The sequence below is a fragment of the Girardinichthys multiradiatus genome, chromosome 24 (genome assembly GCF_021462225.1).
Source record: "Girardinichthys multiradiatus isolate DD_20200921_A chromosome 24, DD_fGirMul_XY1, whole genome shotgun sequence".
Classification (NCBI taxonomy): domain Eukaryota; kingdom Metazoa; phylum Chordata; class Actinopteri; order Cyprinodontiformes; family Goodeidae; genus Girardinichthys; species Girardinichthys multiradiatus.
The window spans coordinates 7613890-7632820 of record NC_061816.1 but is presented as its reverse complement, the minus strand read 5'-3'; the positions used below and the strand labels follow the sequence as shown (position 1 = coordinate 7632820).

General features: G+C 43.6%; 15 non-coding genes across 15 annotated transcripts; 4 read left to right on the top strand and 11 right to left on the bottom strand.

The window, feature by feature from the left end:
* Window positions 1-735: 735 nt before the first annotated feature.
* Window positions 736-807, top strand: trnad-guc. The gene has a single exon. It is a non-coding gene; the product is annotated as a tRNA-Asp (tRNA).
* Window positions 808-4809: 4002 nt separating this feature from the next.
* Window positions 4810-4880, bottom strand: trnad-guc. The gene has a single exon. It is a non-coding gene; the product is annotated as a tRNA-Asp (tRNA).
* Window positions 4881-5880: 1000 nt separating this feature from the next.
* On the bottom strand, window positions 5881-5951 carry trnad-guc. The gene has a single exon. It is a non-coding gene; the product is annotated as a tRNA-Asp (tRNA).
* Window positions 5952-6963: 1012 nt separating this feature from the next.
* trnag-gcc lies at window positions 6964-7034 on the bottom strand. The gene has a single exon. It is a non-coding gene; the product is annotated as a tRNA-Gly (tRNA).
* Window positions 7035-8203: 1169 nt separating this feature from the next.
* On the top strand, window positions 8204-8275 carry trnad-guc. Its single transcript has one exon. It is a non-coding gene; the product is annotated as a tRNA-Asp (tRNA).
* A 790-nt stretch (window positions 8276-9065) lies between these two features.
* On the bottom strand, window positions 9066-9136 carry trnag-gcc. Its single transcript has one exon. It is a non-coding gene; the product is annotated as a tRNA-Gly (tRNA).
* Window positions 9137-10148: 1012 nt separating this feature from the next.
* trnag-gcc lies at window positions 10149-10219 on the bottom strand. Its single transcript has one exon. It is a non-coding gene; the product is annotated as a tRNA-Gly (tRNA).
* A 2084-nt stretch (window positions 10220-12303) lies between these two features.
* Window positions 12304-12374, bottom strand: trnag-gcc. Its single transcript has one exon. It is a non-coding gene; the product is annotated as a tRNA-Gly (tRNA).
* Window positions 12375-13599: 1225 nt separating this feature from the next.
* Window positions 13600-13671, top strand: trnad-guc. The gene has a single exon. It is a non-coding gene; the product is annotated as a tRNA-Asp (tRNA).
* A 775-nt stretch (window positions 13672-14446) lies between these two features.
* Window positions 14447-14517, bottom strand: trnag-gcc. The gene has a single exon. It is a non-coding gene; the product is annotated as a tRNA-Gly (tRNA).
* A 1002-nt stretch (window positions 14518-15519) lies between these two features.
* trnag-gcc lies at window positions 15520-15590 on the bottom strand. Its single transcript has one exon. It is a non-coding gene; the product is annotated as a tRNA-Gly (tRNA).
* A 1000-nt stretch (window positions 15591-16590) lies between these two features.
* trnag-gcc lies at window positions 16591-16660 on the bottom strand. Its single transcript has one exon. It is a non-coding gene; the product is annotated as a tRNA-Gly (tRNA).
* Window positions 16661-16813: 153 nt separating this feature from the next.
* trnad-guc lies at window positions 16814-16885 on the top strand. The gene has a single exon. It is a non-coding gene; the product is annotated as a tRNA-Asp (tRNA).
* A 775-nt stretch (window positions 16886-17660) lies between these two features.
* Window positions 17661-17731, bottom strand: trnag-gcc. The gene has a single exon. It is a non-coding gene; the product is annotated as a tRNA-Gly (tRNA).
* A 1001-nt stretch (window positions 17732-18732) lies between these two features.
* Window positions 18733-18803, bottom strand: trnag-gcc. Its single transcript has one exon. It is a non-coding gene; the product is annotated as a tRNA-Gly (tRNA).
* Window positions 18804-18931: the final 128 nt, after the last annotated feature.

Sequence of the window (18931 nt, the reverse complement as noted above, 5' to 3'; positions counted from 1 at the left end):
CAGGCAGCTACTCAGTTAATGACGGCCAAAAAATCCAAAATCCGATTCGGCATACGATCCAACAAAAAATTGGCCTGTATGACGTCCGTAGCATTTAGAACACGTTGAATTGAATGAGGCCACTCAGGCCATTCTCTGTCCCTCTCTTTTTAACCTTTGTAAAGCACTTTGTGTTACGCTTGACTGTTTGGAAAGCCCTCTATAAATAAAGTTGGATTGAAAGTTTTTCAGAGCTTTTTCCCTGGCCTGTCTACTATGTCTCTTGGTCTTCTCTAGGCTGTTTATTGATGATCTTTCAATAAATCTCTGAGGCCTTTACGGGACAGCTGTGATGATACTAAGATAGAATTGTTCGGACTGGAGCTTGGAACATGGTTTAAAACCACCTAGGTATCTTGAAGGAGCAACAAGCCTGGTCAGCTAAACCCGAGGCAGTTCTTTGGTGGTGTAGGGTTGATGAGCATTTATTTTCAAACAAAGAACTTAGTTGAGCTCCGTGAGAGAACAGAAATGCATTGGCCGGGAATCGAACAAAGGCCTCCCGCGTGGCAGGCGAGAATTCTACAACTGAAACACCAATGCTGAACTGTATTGTGTACAACCACAAAGACAGAAGGTGTGATAGCCTGGAAGAAAGGCCAGGTCTCCACATCTAATCACAACGTCAGAGCATAAGGATTTGAGAAGCTTGATCTAGCACTGGCGACAATCCACCTCAGCCGCTCTGTTCTTGACTCCTCGTTAGTATAGTGGTGAGTATCCCCGCCTGTCACGCGGGAGACCGGGGTCCGATTCCCCGATGGGGAGAGCAGTTCCTTTTGTGACATAGACCTCATATTAGGAGGGAAATAAAAACATCTTTACTCAGTCGATAATTACCTTTGAATGTTGCAGCTAGCTTAAGTGCGAGTGAATGTCGAAGGAAAGTTACGTTTACTTTCATTCCTGAATTATCTAAACTCATCTAATACAGTTTTTATTTGGATAAACATTAATGGGGCTTATGACTTTGTAGCTAACATGAATAGATTTTGTGGGATTGTTACCTGCCCACAATCCACCAGGCAGCTACTCAGTTAATGACGGCCAAAAAATCCAAAATCCGATTCGGCATACGATCCAACAAAAAATTGGCCTGTATGACGTCCGTAGCATTTGGAACACGTTGAATTGAATGAGGCCGCTCAGGCCATTCTCTGTGATAATGTCTGTCCCTCTCTTTTTAACCTTTGTAAAGCACTTTGTGTTACGCTTGACTGTTTGGAAAGCCCTCTATAAATAAAGTTGGATTGAAAGTTTTTCAGAGCTTTTTCCCTGGCCTGTCTACTATGTCTCTTGGTCTTCTCTAGGCTGTTTATTGATGATCTTTCAATAAATCTCTGAGGCCTTTACGGGACAGCTGTGATGATACTAAGATAGAATTGTTCGGACTGGAGCTTGGAACATGGTTTAAAACCACCTAGGTATCTTGAAGGAGCAACAAGCCTGGTCAGCTAAACCCGAGGCAGTTCTTTGGTGGTGTAGGGTTGATGAGCATTTATTTTCAAACAAAGAACTTAGTTGAGCTCCGTGAGAGAATAGAAATGCATTGGCCAGGAATCAAACCCGGGCCTCCCGTGTGGCAGGCGAGAATTCTACCACTGAAACACCAATGCTGAACTGTATTGCATACAACCACAAAGACAGAAGTTGTGATAGCCTGGAAGAAAGGCCAGGTCTCCACATCTAATCACAACGTCAGAGCATAAGGATTTGAGAAGCTTGATCTGGCACTGGCGACAATCCACCTCAGCCGCTCTGTTCTCGACTCCTCGTTAGTATAGTGGTGAGGATCCCCGCCTGTCACGCGGTAGACCGGGGTCCGATTCCCCGACGGGGAGAGCAGTTCCTTTTGTGACATAGACCTCATATTAGGAGGGAAATAAAAAGAAATAAAAACGTCTTCACTCAGTCGATAATTACCTTTGAATGTTGCAGCTAGCTTAAGTGCGAGTGAATGTCGAAGGAAAGTTACGTTTACTTTCATTCCTGAATTATCTAAACTCATCTAATACAGTTTTTATTTGGATAAACATTAATGGGGGTTATGACTTTGTAGCTAACATGAATAGATTTTGTGGGATTGTTACCTGCCCACAATCCACCAGGCAGCTACTCAGTTAATGACGGCCAAAAAATCCAAAATCCGATTCGGCATACGATCCAACAATAAATTGGCCTGTATGACGTCCGTAGCATTTACAACACGTTGAATTGAATGAGGCCGCTCAGGCCATTCTCTGTCCCTCTCTTTTTAACCTTTGTAAAGCACTTTGTGTTACGCTTGACTGTTTGGAAAGCCCTCTATAAATAAAGTTGGATTGAAAGTTTTTCAGAGCTTTTTCCCTGGCCTGTCTACTATGTCTCTTGGTCTTCTCTAGGCTGTTTATTGATGATCTTTCAATAAATCTCTGAGGCCTTTACGGGACAGCTGTGATGATACTAAGATAGAATTGTTCGGACTGGAGCTTGGAACATGGTTTAAAACCACCTAGGTATCTTGAAGGAGCAACAAGCCTGGACAGCTAAACCCGAGGCAGTTCTTTGGTGGTGTAGGGTTGATGAGCATTTGTTTTCAAACAAAGAACTTAGTTGAGCTCCGTGAGAGAACAGAAATGCATTGGCCGGGAATCGAACAAAGGCCTCCCGCGTGGCAGGCGAGAATTCTACAACTGAAACACCAATGCTGAACTGTATTGCGTACAACCACAAAGACAGAAGGTGTGATAGCCTGGAAGAAAGGCCAGGTCTCCACATCTAATCACAACGTCAGAGCATAAGGATTTGAGAAGCTTGATCTAGCACTGGCGACAAGCCACCTCAGCCGCTCTGTTCTTGACTCCTCGTTAGTATAGTGGTGAGTATCCCCGCCTGTCACGCGGGAGACCGGGGTCCGATTCCCTGACGGGGAGAGCAGTTCCTTTTGTGACATAGACCTCATATTAGGAGGGAAATAAAAAGAAATAAAAACGTCTTCACTCAGTCGATAATTACCTTTGAATGTTGCAGCTAGCTTAAGTGCGAGTGAATGTCGAAGGAAAGTTACGTTTACTTTCATTCCTGAATTATCTAAACTCATCTAATACAGTTTTTATTTGGATAAACATTAATGGGGCTTATGACTTTGTAGCTAACATGAATAGATTTTGTGGGATTGTTACCTGCCCACAATCCACCAGGCAGCTACTCAGTTAATGACGGCCAAAAAATCCAAAATCCGATTCGGCATACGATTCAACAAAAAATTGGCCTGTATGACGTCCGTAGCATTTGGAACACGTTGAATTGAATGAGGCCGCTCAGGCCATTCTCTGTGATAATGTCTGTCCCTCTCTTTTTAACCTTTGTAAAGCACTTTGTGTTACGCTTGACTGTTTGGAAAGCCCTCTATAAATAAAGTTGGATTGAAAGTTTTTCAGAGCTTTTTCCCTGGCCTGTCTACTATGTCTCTTGGTCTTCTCTAGGCTGTTTATTGATGATCTTTCAATAAATCTCTGAGGCCTTTACGGGACAGCTGTGATGATACTAAGATAGAATTGTTCGGACTGGAGCTTGGAACATGGTTTAAAACCACCTAGGTATCTTGAAGGAGCAACAAGCCTGGTCAGCTAAACCCGAGGCAGTTCTTTGGTGGTGTAGGGTTGATGAGCATTTATTTTCAAACAAAGAACTTAGTTGAGCTCCGTGAGAGAATAGAAATGCATTGGCCAGGAATCAAACCCGGGCCTCCCGTGTGGCAGGCGAGAATTCTACCACTGAAACACCAATGCTGAACTGTATTGCATACAACCACAAAGACAGAAGTTGTGATAGCCTGGAAGAAAGGCCAGGTCTCCACATCTAATCACAACGTCAGAGCATAAGGATTTGAGAAGCTTGATCTGGCACTGGCGACAATCCACCTCGGCCGCTCTGTTCTCGACTCCTCGTTAGTATAGTGGTGAGGATCCCCGCCTGTCACGCGGTAGACCGGGGTCCGATTCCCCGACGGGGAGAGCAGTTCCTTTTGTGACATAGACCTCATATTAGGAGGGAAATAAAAAGAAATAAAAACGTCTTCACTCAGTCGATAATTACCTTTGAATGTTGCAGCTAGCTTAAGTGCGAGTGAATGTCGAAGGAAAGTTACGTTTACTTTCATTCCTGAATTATCTAAACTCATCTAATACAGTTTTTATTTGGATAAACATTAATGGGGGTTATGACTTTGTAGCTAACATGAATAGATTTTGTGGGATTGTTACCTGCCCACAATCCACCAGGCAGCTACTCAGTTAATGACGGCCAAAAAATCCAAAATCCGATTCGGCATACGATCCAACAATAAATTGGCCTGTATGACGTCCGTAGCATTTAGAACACGTTGAATTGAATGAGGCCGCTCAGGCCATTCTCTGTCCCTCTCTTTTTAACCTTTGTAAAGCACTTTGTGTTACACTTGACTGTTTGGAAAGCCCTCTATAAATAAAGTTGGATTGAAAGTTTTTCAGAGCTTTTTCCCTGGCCTGTCTACTATGTCTCTTGGTCTTCTCTAGGCTGTTTATTGATGATCTTTCAATAAATCTCTGAGGCCTTTACGGGACAGCTGTGATGATACTAAGATAGAATTGTTCGGACTGGAGCTTGGAACATGGTTTAAAACCACCTAGGTATCTTGAAGGAGCAACAAGCCTGGACAGCTAAACCCGAGGCAGTTCTTTGGTGGTGTAGGGTTGATGAGCATTTGTTTTCAAATAAAGAACTTAGTTGAGCTCCGTGACAGAATAGAAATGCATTGGCCAGGAATCGAACCCGGGCCTCCCACGTGACAGGCGAGAATTCTACCACTGAAACACCAATGCTGAACTGTATTGCATACAACCACAAAGACAGAAGTTGTGATAGCCTGGAAGAAAGGCCAGGTCTCCACATCTAATCACAACGTCAGAGCATAAGGATTTGAGAAGCTTGATCTGGCACTGGCGACAATCCACCTCGGCCGCTCTGTTCTCGACTCCTCGTTAGTATAGTGGTGAGGATCCCCGCCTGTCACGCGGTAGACCGGGGTCCGATTCCCCGACGGGGAGAGCAGTTCCTTTTGTGACATAGACCTCATATTAGGAGGGAAATAAAAAGAAATAAAAACGTCTTCACTCAGTCGATAATTACCTTTGAATGTTGCAGCTAGCTTAAGTGCGAGTGAATGTCGAAGGAAAGTTACGTTTACTTTCATTCCTGAATTATCTAAACTCATCTAATACAGTTTTTATTTGGATAAACATTAATGGGGGTTATGACTTTGTAGCTAACATGAATAGATTTTGTGGGATTGTTACCTGCCCACAATCCACCAGGCAGCTACTCAGTTAATGACGGCCAAAAAATCCAAAATCCGATTCGGCATACGATCCAACAATAAATTGGCCTGTATGACGTCCGTAGCATTTAGAACACGTTGAATTGAATGAGGCCGCTCAGGCCATTCTCTGTCCCTCTCTTTTTAACCTTTGTAAAGCACTTTGTGTTACGCTTGACTGTTTGGAAAGCCCTCTATAAATAAAGTTGGATTGAAAGTTTTTCAGAGCTTTTTCCCTGGCCTGTCTACTATGTCTCTTGGTCTTCTCTAGGCTGTTTATTGATGATCTTTCAATAAATCTCTGAGGCCTTTACGGGACAGCTGTGATGATACTAAGATAGAATTGTTCGGACTGGAGCTTGGAACATGGTTTAAAACCACCTAGGTATCTTGAAGGAGCAACAAGCCTGGACAGCTAAACCCGAGGCAGTTCTTTGGTGGTGTAGGGTTGATGAGCATTTGTTTTCAAATAAAGAACTTAGTTGAGCTCCGTGACAGAATAGAAATGCATTGGCCAGGAATCGAACCCGGGCCTCCCACGTGACAGGCGAGAATTCTACCACTGAAACACCAATGCTGAACTGTATTGCATACAACCACAAAGACAGAAGTTGTGATAGCCTGGAAGAAAGGCCAGGTCTCCACATCTAATCACAACGTCAGAGCATAAGGATTTGAGAAGCTTGATCTGGCACTGGCGACAATCCACCTCAGCCGCTCTGTTCTCGACTCCTCGTTAGTATAGTGGTGAGGATCCCCGCCTGTCACGCGGTAGACCGGGGTCCGATTCCCCGACGGGGAGAGCAGTTCCTTTTGTGACATAGACCTCATATTAGGAGGGAAATAAAAAGAAATAAAAACGTCTTCACTCAGTCGATAATTACCTTTGAATGTTGCAGCTAGCTTAAGTGCGAGTCAATGTCGAAGGAAAGTTACGTTTACTTTCATTCCTGAATTATCTAAACTCATCTAATATAGTTTTTATTTGGATAAACATTAATGGGGGTTATGACTTTGTAGCTAACATGAATAGATTTTGTGGGATTGTTACCTGCCCACAATCCACCAGGCAGCTACTCAGTGAATGACGGCCAAAAAATCCAAAATCCGATTCGGCATACGATCCAACAATAAATTGGCCTGTATGACGTCCGTAGCATTTAGAACACGTTGAATTGGATGGGGCCGCTCAGGCCATTCTCTGTGATAATGTCTGTCCCTCTCTTTTTAACCTTTGTAAAGCACTTTGTGTTACGCTTGACTGTTTGGAAAGCCCTCTATAAATAAAGTTGGATTGAAAGTTTTTCAGAGCTTTTTCCCTGGCCTGTCTACTATGTCTCTTGGTCTTCTCTAGGCTGTTTATTGATGATCTTTCAATAAATCTCTGAGGCCTTCACAGGACAGCTGTGATGATACTAAGATAGAATTGTTCGGACTGGAGCTTGGAACATGGTTTAAAACCACCTAGGTATCTTGAAGGAGCAACAAGCCTGGACAGCTAAACCCGAGGCAGTTCTTTGGTGGTGTAGGGTTGATGAGCATTTATTTTCAAACAAAGAACTTAGTTGAGCTCCATGAGAGAATAGAAATGTATTGGCCAGGAATCGAACCCGGGCCTCCCACGTGGCAGGCGAGAATTCTACCACTGAAACACCAATGCTGAACTGTGTTGCATACAACCACAAAGACAGAAGTTGTGATAGCCTGGAAGAAAGGCCAGGTCTCCACATCTAATCACAACGTCAGAGCATAAGGATTTGAGAAGCTTGATCTGGCACTGGCGACAATCCACCTCAGCCGCTCTGTTCTCGACTCCTCGTTAGTATAGTGGTGAGGATCCCCGCCTGTCACGCGGTAGACCGGGGTCCGATTCCCCGACGGGGAGAGCAGTTCCTTTTGTGACATAGACCTCATATTAGGAGGGAAATAAAAAGAAATAAAAACGTCTTCACTCAGTCGATAATTACCTTTGAATGTTGCAGCTAGCTTAAGTGCGAGTGAATGTCGAAGGAAAGTTACGTTTACTTTCATTCCTGAATTATCTAAACTCATCTAATACAGTTTTTATTTGGATAAACATTAATGGGGGTTATGACTTTGTAGCTAACATGAATAGATTTTGTGGGATTGTTACCTGCCCACAATCCACCAGGCAGCTACTCAGTTAATGACGGCCAAAAAATCCAAAATCCGATTCGGCATACGATCCAACAAAAAATTGGCCTGTATGACGTCCGTAGCATTTAGAACACGTTGAATTGAATGAGGCCACTCAGGCCATTCTCTGTCCCTCTCTTTTTAACCTTTGTAAAGCACTTTGTGTTACGCTTGACTGTTTGGAAAGCCCTCTATAAATAAAGTTGGATTGAAAGTTTTTCAGAGCTTTTTCCCTGGCCTGTCTACTATGTCTCTTGGTCTTCTCTAGGCTGTTTATTGATGATCTTTCAATAAATCTCTGAGGCCTTTACGGGACAGCTGTGATGATACTAAGATAGAATTGTTCGGACTGGTCAGCTAAACCCGAGGCAGTTCTTTGGTGGTGTAGGGTTGATGAGCATTTATTTTCAAACAAAGAACTTAGTTGAGCTCCGTGAGAGAACAGAAATGCATTGGCCGGGAATCGAACAAAGGCCTCCCGCGTGGCAGGCGAGAATTCTACAACTGAAACACCAATGCTGAACTGTATTGCGTACAACCACAAAGACAGAAGGTGTGATAGCCTGGAAGAAAGGCCAGGTCTCCACATCTAATCACAACGTCAGAGCATAAGGATTTGAGAAGCTTGATCTAGCACTGGCGACAATCCACCTCAGCCGCTCTGTTCTCGACTCCTCGTTAGTATAGTGGTGAGTATCCCCGCCTGTCACGCGGGAGACCGGGGTCCGATTCCCCGACGGGGAGAGCTTTTCCTTTTGTGACATAGACCTCATATTAGGAGGGAAATAAAAAGAAATAAAAACAGTCTTCACTCAGTCGATAATTACCTTTGAATGTTGCAGCTAGCTTAAGTGCGAGTGAATGTCGAAGGAAAGTTACGTTTACTTTCATTCCTGAATTATCTAAACTCATCTAATACAGTTTTTATTTGGATAAACATTAATGGGGGTTATGACTTTGTAGCTAACATGAATAGATTTTGTGGGATTGTTACCTGCCCACAATCCACCAGGCAGCTACTCAGTTAATGACGGCCAAAAAATCCAAAATCCGATTCGGCATACGATTCAACAAAAAATTGGCCTGTATGACGTCCGTAGCATTTAGAACACGTTGAATTGAATGAGGCCGCTCAGGCCATTCTCTGTGACAATGTCTGTCCCTCTCTTTTTAACCTTTGTAAAGCACCTTGTGTTACGCTTGACTGTTTGGAAAGTCCTCTATAAATAAAGTTGGATTGAAAGTTTTTCAGAGCTTTTTTCCTGGCCTGTCTACTATGTCTCTTGGTCTTCTCTAGGCTGTTTATTGATGATCTTTCAATAAATCTCTGAGGCCTTTACGGGACAGCTGTGATGATACTAAGATAGAATTGTTCGGACTGGAGCTTGGAACATGGTTTAAAACCACCTAGGTATCTTGAAGGAGCAACAAGCCTGGTACAGCTAAACCCGAGGCAGTTCTTTGGTGGTGTAGGGTTGATGAGCATTTATTTTCAAACAAAGAACTTAGTTGAGCTCCGTGAGAGAACTAGAAATGCATTGGCCAGGAATCGAACCCGGGCCTCCCGCGTGGCAGGCGAGAATTCTACCACTGAAACACCAATGCTGAACTGTATTGCATACAACCACAAAGACAGAAGTTGTGATAGCCTGGAAGAAAGGCCAGGTCTCCACATCTAATCACAACGTCAGAGCATAAGGATTTGAGAAGCTTGATCTGGCACTGGCGACAATCCACCTCAGCCGCTCTGTTCTCGACTCCTCGTTAGTATAGTGGTGAGGATCCCCGCCTGTCACGCGGTAGACCGGGGTCCGATTCCCCGACGGGGAGAGCAGTTCCTTTTGTGACATAGACCTCATATTAGGAGGGAAATAAAAAGAAATAAAAACGTCTTCACTCAGTCGATAATTACCTTTGAATGTTGCAGCTAGCTTAAGTGCGAGTGAATATCGAAGGAAAGTTACGTTTACTTTCATTCCTGAATTATCTAAACTCATCTAATACAGTTTTTATTTGGATAAATATTAATGGGGGTTATGACTTTGTAGCTAACATGAATAGATTTTGTGGGATTGTTACCTGCCCACAATCCACCAGGCAGCTACTCAGTTAATGACGGCCAAAAAATCCAAAATCCGATTCGGCATACGATCCAACAATAAATTGGCCTGTATGACGTCCGTAGCATTTAGAACACGTTGAATTGAATGGGGCCGCTCAGGCCATTCTCTGTGATAATGTCTGTCCCTCTCTTTTTAACCTTTGTAAAGCACTTTGTGTTACGCTTGACTGTTTGGAAAGCCCTCTATAAATAAAGTTGGATTGAAAGTTTTTCAGAGCTTTTTCCCTGGCCTGTCTACTATGTCTCTTGGTCTTCTCTAGGCTGTTTATTGATGATCTTTCAATAAATCTCTGAGGCCTTTACGGGACAGCTGTGATGATACTAAGATAGAATTGTTCGGACTGGAGCTTGGAACATGGTTTAAAACCACCTAGGTATCTTGAAGGAGCAACAAGCCTGGACAGCTAAACCCGAGGCAGTTCTTTGGTGGTGTAGGGTTGATGAGCATTTGTTTTCAAATAAAGAACTTAGTTGAGCTCCATGAGAGAACAGAAATGCATTGGCCGGGAATCGAACCCGGGCCTCCCACGTGGCAGGCGAGAATTCTACCACTGAAACACCAATGCTGAACTGTATTGCATACAACCACAAAGACAGAAGTTGTGATAGCCTGGAAGAAAGGCCAGGTCTCCACATCTAATCACAACGTCAGAGCATAAGGATTTGAGAAGCTTGATCTGGCACTGGCGACAATCCACCTCGGCCGCTCTGTTCTCGACTCCTCGTTAGTATAGTGGTGAGGATCCCCGCCTGTCACGCGGTAGACCGGGGTCCGATTCCCCGACGGGGAGAGCAGTTCCTTTTGTGACATAGACCTCATATTAGGAGGGAAATAAAAAGAAATAAAAACGTCTTCACTCAGTCGATAATTACCTTTGAATGTTGCAGCTAGCTTAAGTGCGAGTGAATGTCGAAGGAAAGTTACGTTTACTTTCATTCCTGAATTATCTAAACTCATCTAATACAGTTTTTATTTGGATAAACATTAATGGGGGTTATGACTTTGTAGCTAACATGAATAGATTTTGTGGGATTGTTACCTGCCCACAATCCACCAGGCAGCTACTCAGTTAATGACGGCCAAAAAATCCAAAATCCGATTCGGCATACGATCCAACAAAAACATTGGCCTGTATGACGTCCGTAGCATTTAGAACACGTTGAATTGAATGAGGCCGCTCAGGCCATTCTCTGTCCCTCTCTTTTTAACCTTTGTAAAGCACTTTGTGTTACACTTGACTGTTTGGAAAGCCCTCTATAAATAAAGTTGGATTGAAAGTTTTTCAGAGCTTTTTCCCTGGCCTGTCTACTATGTCTCTTGGTCTTCTCTAGGCTGTTTATTGATGATCTTTCAATAAATCTCTGAGGCCTTTACGGGACAGCTGTGATAATACTAAGATAGAATTGTTCGGACTGGAGTTTGGAACATGGTTTAAAACCACCTAGGTATCTTGAAGGAGCAACAAGCCTGGACAGCTAAACCCGAGGCAGTTCTTTGGTGGTGTAGGGTTGATGAGCATTTATTTTCAAACAAAGAACTTAGTTGAGCTCCGTGAGAGAACAGAAATGCATTGGCCGGGAATCGAACAAAGGCCTCCCGCGTGGCAGGCGAGAATTCTACAACTGAAACACCAATGCTGAACTGTATTGTGTACAACCACAAAGACAGAAGGTGTGATAGCCTGGAAGAAAGGCCAGGTCTCCACATCTAATCACAACGTCAGAGCATAAGGATTTGAGAAGCTTGATCTAGCACTGGCGACAATCCACCTCAGCCGCTCTGTTCTCGACTCCTCGTTAGTATAGTGGTGAGTATCCCCGCCTGTCACGCGGGAGACAGGGGTCCGATTCCCCGACGGGGAGAGCAGTTCCTTTTGTGACATAGACCTCATATTAGGAGGGAAATAAAAAGAAATAAAAACATCTTCACTCAGTCGATAATTACCTTTGAATGTTGCAGCTAGCTTAAGTGCGAGTGAATGTCGAAGGAAAGTTACGTTTACTTTCATTCCTGAATTATCTAAACTCATCTAATACAGTTTTTATTTGGATAAACATTAATGGGGGTTATGACTTTGTAGCTAACATGAATAGATTTTGTGGGATTGTTACCTGCCCACAATCCACCAGGCAGCTACTCAGTTAATGACGGCCAAAAAATCCAAAATCCGATTCGGCATACGATCCAACAATAAATTGGCCTGTATGACGTCCGTAACATTTAGAACACGTTGAATTGAATGAGGCCGCTCAGGCCATTCTCTGTGACAATGTCTGTCCCTCTCTTTTTAACCTTTGTAAAGCACTTTGTGTTACGCTTGACTGTTTGGAAAGCCCTCTATAAATAAAGTTGGATTGAAAGTTTTTCAGAGATTTTTCCCTGGCCTGTCTACTATGTCTCTTGGTCTTCTCTAGGCTGTTTATTGATGATCTTTCAATAAATCTCTGAGGCCTTTACGGGACAGCTGTGATAATACTAAGATAGAATTGTTCGGACTGGAGCTTGGAACATGGTTTAAAACCACCTAGGTATCTTGAAGGAGCAACAAGCCTGGACAGCTAAACCCGAGGCAGTTCTTTGGTGGTGTAGGGTTGATGAGCATTTATTTTCAAACAAAGAACTTAGTTGAGCTCCGTGAGAGAACAGAAATGCATTGGCCAGGAATCGAACCCGGGCCTCCCGCGTGGCAGGCGAGAATTCTACCACTGAAACACCAATGCTGAACTGTATTGCGTACAACCACAAAGACAGAAGGTGTGATAGCCTGGAAGAAAGGCCAGGTCTCCACATCTAATCACAACGTCAGAGCATAAGGATTTGAGAAGCTTGATCTGGCACTGGCGACAATCCACCTCAGCCACTCTGTTCTCGACTCCTCGTTAGTATAGTGTTGAGTATCCCTGCCTGTCACGCGGGAGACCGGGGTCCGATTCCCCGACGGGGAGAGCAGTTCCTTTTGTGACATAGACCTCATATTAGGAGGGAAATAAAAAGAAATAAAAACATCTTCACTCAGTCGATAATTAGCTTTGAATGTTGCAGCTAGCTTAAGTGCGAGTGAATGTCGAAGGAAATTTACGTTTACTTTCATTCCTGAATTATCTAAACTCATCTAATACCGTTTTTATTTGGATAAACATTAATGGGGGTTATGACTTTGTAGCTAACATGAATAGATTTTGTGGGATATTTACCTGCCCACAATCCACCAGGCAGCTACTCAGTTAATGACGGCCAAAAAATCCAAAATCCGATTCGGCATACGATCCTACAAAACAATTGGCCTGTATGACGTCCGTAGCAATTAGAACACGTTGAATTGAATGAGGCCGCTCAGGCCATTCTCTGTCCCTCTCTTTTTAACCTTTGTAAAGCACTTTGTGTTACGCTTGACTGTTTGGAAAGCCCTCTATAAATAAAGTTGGATTGAAAGTTTTTCAGAGCTTTTTTCCTGGCCTGTCTACTATGTCTCTTGGTCTTCTCTAGGCTGTTTATTGATGATCTTTCAATAAATCTCTGAGGCCTTTACGGGACAGCTGTGATGATACTAAGATAGAATTGTTTGGACTGGAGCTTGGAACATGGTTTAAAACCACCTAGGTATCTTGAAGGAGCAACAAGCCTGGACAGCTAAACCCGAGGCAGTTCTTTGGTGGTGTAGGGTTGATGAGCATTTATTTTCAAACAAAGAACTTAGTTGAGCTCCGTGAGAGAACAGAAATGCATTGGCCGGGAATCGAACAAAGGCCTCCCGCGTGGCAGGCGAGAATTCTACAACTGAAACACCAATGCTGAACTGTATTGTGTACAACCACAAAGACAGAAGGTGTGATAGCCTGGAAGAAAGGCCAGGTCTCCACATCTAATCACAACGTCAGAGCATAAGGATTTGAGAAGCTTGATCTAGCACTGGCGACAATCCACCTCAGCCGCTCTGTTCTCGACTCCTCGTTAGTATAGTGGTGAGTATCCCCGCCTGTCACGCGGGAGACCGGGGTCCGATTCCCCGACGGGGAGAGCTTTTCCTTTTGTGACATAGACCTCATATTAGGAGGGAAATAAAAAGAAATAAAAACATCTTCACTCAGTCGATAATTACCTTTGAATGTTGCAGCTAGCTTAAGTGCGAGTGAATATCGAAGGAAAGTTACGTTTACTTTCATTCCTGAATTATCTAAACTCATCTAATACAGTTTTTATTTGGATAAACATTAATGGGGGTTATGACTTTGTAGCTAACATGAATAGATTTTGTGGGATATTTACCTGCCCACAATCCACCAGGCAGCTACTCAGTTAATGACGGCCAAAAAATCCAAAATCCGATTCGGCATACGATCCAACCAAAAATTGGCCTGTATGACGTCCGTAGCATTTAGAACACGTTGAATTGAATGGGGCCGCTCAGGCCATTCTCTGTCCCTCTCTTTTTAACCTTTGTAAAGCACTTTGTGTTACGCTTGACTGTTTGGAAAGCCCTCTATAAATAAAGTTGGATTGAAAGTTTTTCAGAGATTTTTCCCTGGCCTGTCTACTATGTCTCTTGGTCTTCTCTAGGCTGTTTATTGATGATCTTTCAATAAATCTCTGAGGCCTTTACGGGACAGCTGTGATAATACTAAGGTAGAATTGTTCGGACTGGAGCTTGGAACATGGTTTAAAACCACCTAGGTATCTTGAAGGAGCAACAAGCCTGGACAGCTAAACCCGAGGCAGTTCTTTGGTGGTGTAGGGTTGATGAGCACTTATTTTCAAACAAAGAACTTAGTTGAGCTCCGTGAGAGAACAGAAATGCATTGGCCAGGAATCGAACCCGGGCCTCCCGCGTGGCAGGCGAGAATTCTACCACTGAAACACCAATGCTGAACTGTATTGCGTACAACCACAAAGACAGAAGGTGTGATAGCCTGGAAGAAAGGCCAGGTCTCCACATCTAATCACAACGTCAGAGCATAAGGATTTGAGAAGCTTGATCTAGGCACTGGCGACAATCCACCTCAGCCGCTCTGTTCTCGACTCCTCGTTAGTATAGTGGTGAGTATCCCCGCCTGTCACGCGGTAGACCGGGGTCCGATTCCCCGACGGGGAGAGCAGTTCCTTTTGTGACATAGACCTCATATTAGGAGGGAAATAAAAAGAAATAAAAACAGTCTTCACTCAGTCGATAATTACCTTTGAATGTTGCAGCTAGCTTAAGTGCGAGTGAATGTCGAAGGAAAGTTACGTTTACTTTCATTCCTGAATTATCTAAACTCATCTAATACAGTTTTTATTTGGATAAACATTAATGGGGGTTATGACTTTGTAGCTAACATGAATAGATTTTGTGGGATTGTTACCTGCCCACAATCCACCAGGCAGCTACTCAGTTAATGACGGCCAAAAAATCCAAAATCCGATTCGGCATACGATCCAACAATAAATTGGCCTGTATGACGTCCGTAGCATTTAGAACACGTTGAATTGAATGAGGCCGCTCAGGCCATTCTCTGTCCCTCTCTTTTTAACCTTTGTAAAGCACTTTGTGTTAAGCTTGACTGTTTGGAAAGCCCTCTATAAATAAAGTTGGATTGAAAGTTTTTCAGAGCTTTTTTCCTGGCCTGTCTACTATGTCTCTTGGTCTTCTCTAGGCTGTTTATTGATGATCTTTCAATAAATCTCTGAGGCCTTTACGGGACAGCTGTGATGATACTAAGATAGAATTGTTCGGACTGGAGCTTGGAACATGGTTTAAAACCACCTAGGTATCTTGAAGGAGCAACAAGCCTGGACAGCTAAACCCGAGGCAGTTCTTTGGTGGTGTAGGGTTGATGAGCATTTGTTTTCAAATAAAGAACTTAGTTGAGCTCCATGAGAGAACAGAAATGCATTGGCCGGGAATCGAACCCGGGCCTCCCACGTGGCAGGCGAGAATTCTACCACTGAAACACCAATGCTGAACTGTATTGCGTACAACCACAAAGACAGAAGGTGTGATAGCCTGGAAGAAAGGCCAGGTCTCCACATCTAATCACAACGTCAGAGCATAAGGATTTGAGAAGCTTGATCTGGCACTGGCGACAATCCACCTCAGCCGCTCTGTTCTCGACTCCTCGTTAGTATAGTGGTGAGTATCCCCGCCTGTCACGCGGTAGACCGGGGTCCGATTCCCCGACGGGGAGAGCAGTTCCTTTTGTGACATAGACCTCATATTAGGAGGGAAATAAAAAGAAATAAAAACATCTTCACTCAGTCGATAATTAGCTTTGAATGTTGCAGCTAGCTTAAGTGCGAGTGAATGTCGAAGGAAAGTTACGTTTACTTTCATTCCTGAATTATCTAAACTCATCTAATACAGTTTTTATTTGGATAAACATTAATGGGGGTTATGACTTTGTAGCTAACATGAATAGATTTTGTGGGATTGTTACCTGCCCACAATCCACCAGGCAGCTACTCAGTTAATGACGGCCAAAAAATCCAAAATCCGATTCGGCATACGATCCAACAATAAATTGGCCTGTATGACGTCCGTAGCATTTAGAACACGTTGAATTGAATGAGGCCGCTCAGGCCATTCTCTGTCCCTCTCTTTTTAACCTTTGTAAAGCACTTTGTGTTAAGCTTGACTGTTTGGAAAGCCCTCTATAAATAAAGTTGGATTGAAAGTTTTTCAGAGCTTTTTCCCTGGCCTGTCTACTATGTCTCTTGGTCTTCTCTAGGCTGTTTATTGATGATCTTTCAATAAATCTCTGAGGCCTTTACGGGACAGCTGTGATGATACTAAGATAGAATTGTTCGGACTGGAGCTTGGAACATGGTTTAAAACCACCTAGGTATCTTGAAGGAGCAACAAGCCTGGACAGCTAAACCCGAGGCAGTTCTTTGGTGGTGTAGGGTTGATGAGCATTTATTTTCAAACAAAGAACTTAGTTGAGCTCCGTGAGAGAACAGAAATGCATTGGCCAGGAATTGAACCAGGCCTCCCGCGTGGCAGGCGAGAATTCTACCACTGAAACACCAATGCTGAACTGTATTGCGTACAACCACAAAGACAGAAGGTGTGATAGCCTGGAAGAAAGGCCAGGTCTCCACATCTAATCACAACGTCAGAGCATAAGGATTTGAGAAGCTTGATCTAGCACTGGCGACAATCCACCTCAGCCGCTCTGTTCTCGACTCCTCGTTAGTATAGTGGTGAGTATCCCCGCCTGTCATGCGGGAGACCGGGGTCCGATTCCCCGACGGGGAGAGCAGTTCCTTTTGTGACATAGACCTCATATTAGGAGGGAAATAAAAAGAAATAAAAACATCTTCACTCAGTCGATAATTACCTTTGAATGTTGCAGCTAGCTTAAGTGCGAGTGAATGTCGAAGGAAAGTTACGTTTACTTTCATTCCTGAATTATCTAAACTCATCTAATACAGTTTTTATTTGGATAAACATTAATGGGGGTTATGACTTTGTAGCTAACATGAATAGATTTTGTGGGATTGTTACCTGCCCACAATCCACCAGGCAGCTACTCAGTTAATGACGGCCAAAAAATCCAAAATCCGATTCGGCATACGATCCAACAATAAATTGGCCTGTATGACGTCCGTAGCATTTAGAACACGTTGAATTGAATGAGGCCGCTCAGGCCATTCTCTGTCCCTCTCTTTTTAACCTTTGTAAAGCACTTTGTGTTACACTTGACTGTTTGGAAAGCCCTCTATAAATAAAGTTGGATTGAAAGTTTTTCAGAGCTTTTTCCCTGGCCTGTCTACTATGTCTCTTGGTCTTCTCTAGGCTGTTTATTGATGATCTTTCAATAAATCTCTGAGGCCTTTACGGGACAGCTGTGATGATACTAAGATAGAATTGTTCGGACTGGAGCTTGGAACATGGTTTAAAACCACCTAGGTATCTTGAAGGAGCAACAAGCCTGGACAGCTAAACCCGAGGCAGTTCTTTGGTGGTGTAGGGTTGATGAGCATTTGTTTTCAAACAAAGAACTTAGTTGAGCTCCGTGAGAGAACAGAAATGCATTGGCCGGGAATCGAACCCGGGCCTCCCGCATGGCAGGCGAGAATTCTACCACTGAAACACCAATGCTGAACTGTATTGCGTACAACCACAAAGACAGAAGGTGTGATAGCCTGGAAGAAAGGCCAGGTCTCCACATCTAATCACAACGTCAGAGCATAAGGATTTGAGAAGCTTGATCTAGCACTGGCGACAATCCACCTCAGCCGCTCTGTTCTCGACTCCTCGTTAGTATAGTGGTGAGTATCCCCACTTGTCACGCGGGAGACCGGGGTCCGATTCCCCGACGGGGAGAGCAGTTCCTTTTGTGACATAGACCTCATATTAGGAGGGAAATAAAAAGAAACAAAAACATCTTCACTCAGTCGATAATTACCTTTGAATGTTGCAGCTAGCTTAAGTGCGAGTGAATGTCGAAGGAAAGTTACGTTTACTTTCATTCCTGAATTATCTAAACTCATCTAATACAGTTTTTATTTGGATAAACATTAATGGGGGTTATGACTTTGTAGCTAACATGAATAGATTTTGTGGGATATTTACCTGCCCACAATCCACCAGGCAGCTACTCAGTTAATGACGGCCAAAAAATCCAAAATCCGATTCGGCATACGATCCAACAAAAATATTGGCCTGTATGACGTCCGTAGCATTTAGAACACGTTGAATTGAATGAGGCCGCTCAGGCCATTCTCTGTCCCTCTCTTTTTAACCTTTGTAAAGCACTTTGTGTTACGCTTGACTGTTTGGAAAGCCCTCTATAAATAAAGTTGGATTGAAAGTTTTTCAGAGCTTTTTCCCTGGCCTGTCTACTATGTCTCTTGGTCTTCTCTAGGCTGTTTATTGATGATCTTTCAATAAATCTCTGAGGCCTTTACGGGACAGCTGTGATGATACTAAGATAGAATTGTTCGGACTGGAGCTTGGAACATGGTTTAAAACCACCTAGGTATCTTGAAGGAGCAACAAGCCTGGACAGCTAAACCCGAGGCAGTTCTTTGGTGGTGTAGGGTTGATGAGCATTTATTTTCAAACAAAGAACTTAGTTGAGCTCCGTGAGAGAACAGAAATGCATTGGCCAGGAATCGAACCCGGGCCTCCCGCGTGGCAGGCGAGAATTCTACCACTGAAACACCAATGCTGAACTGTATTGCGTACAACCACAAAGACAGAAGGTGTGATAGCCTGGAAGAAAGGCCAGGTCTCCACATCTAATCACAACGTCAGAGCATAAGGATTTGAGAAGCTTGATCTAGCACTGGCGACAAT